Source organism: Melanerpes formicivorus, unplaced genomic scaffold, assembly GCF_026170545.1.
Source record: "Melanerpes formicivorus ecotype bairdi unplaced genomic scaffold, bMelFor1.0.p_v2 SCAF_31, whole genome shotgun sequence".
Taxonomy (NCBI): Eukaryota; Metazoa; Chordata; class Aves; order Piciformes; family Picidae; genus Melanerpes; species Melanerpes formicivorus.
The window spans coordinates 2311566-2312623 of NW_027142383.1; the positions used below are offsets into that span (position 1 = coordinate 2311566).

Here is a 1058-nt window from a genome sequence, read left to right on the forward strand (position 1 = left end):
TATCAGCTGTGATAATATTATCATCTGCTGCTGCTTCAGTTACAGCTTTGACAAAGGGTATACAAACTGCAGACACAGTGAGAACTTTATTAACAAATGTGAGAAATGATTTGCAGATGCAGGAAGCTATAGATGAGGAAATAATGGCAAGGCTATATGCACTTGAGGCCAGCGTTGTTTGGTTAGGAGACCAACAAGCTGCCTTGCAGACCCATATGATGCTGCAGTGTGATTGGGAATATCATAAGAAGGACATGTGTGTAACATCCTTGTCTTGGAATGACTCTCAACATGATTGGAACTCAGTAAGATCACACTTACAAAGGGCCTTCGATAGCTCCTTGAAATATAATGTCCAAACATTGAAGCATCAGCTGGAACTGCAATTAGCAAATATACAACAGGTGCAGATTGATTCAACATGGCAAGCACTGAACAAAGATCTTAGCTGGTTGAATCCAAAAAATTGGTTCTCAGGTCTGAATCTACGAGTGTGGGTTATAGGTGGAATCCTGGTAGTGATTGGTATTGTAATTGTAGTGTTAATGGTATTTGTAATCATAGCTTTTAGGAATACGAGGATGGTCAGGACACAAGTGATGGCTGCTGTTTTAAACAATATAAAAATGGGGAGTTGTAGGAAAGCAGAAAGTATCTATGGAAGGTTTCAGGAGAAGAAAGAACAACAGGCCTGGCAGGGGAGACACCATGATCAGGCAGGTGGTTTTCCCAAGGCGAGGCTCATCCTTTGCACTCCGAGTGTGCTGACCCCTGCGATTTCCCCAAATGCGGGAAACTCGACTGCATAATTTGTGGTAATATTTGTCGGGCAGCTCGCTCATGACAGCACCAAGACCAGCAACCGCCGGGGACCAGCCGCTGCTCTCCTTTTCGGGCTGCGGGAATTGCCATCGCTGCCGAGTTTTGCCGCGAGGAAGGAGCAGCCGTCCTTTCACGTGGTCAGACTCATGATCCCAGCGGCGGGAGCGGCTGAATTTAAAAGGGTCAGCTGCGGCTTGCGCGAGCTCTCTTCGTCGGGCAGCTCGTATTCTCTTGTA

The 1058-nt window shown here is 46.2% G+C and overlaps 1 non-coding gene across 1 annotated transcript; it reads left to right on the forward strand.

Annotated features, from left to right (window-relative positions):
* The first annotated feature begins 683 nt into the window (after positions 1-683).
* Positions 684-845, forward strand: LOC137449675 (U1 spliceosomal RNA). The gene has a single exon (XR_010989441.1). It is a non-coding gene; the product is annotated as a U1 spliceosomal RNA (small nuclear RNA).
* The last annotated feature ends 213 nt before the right edge of the window (positions 846-1058 follow it).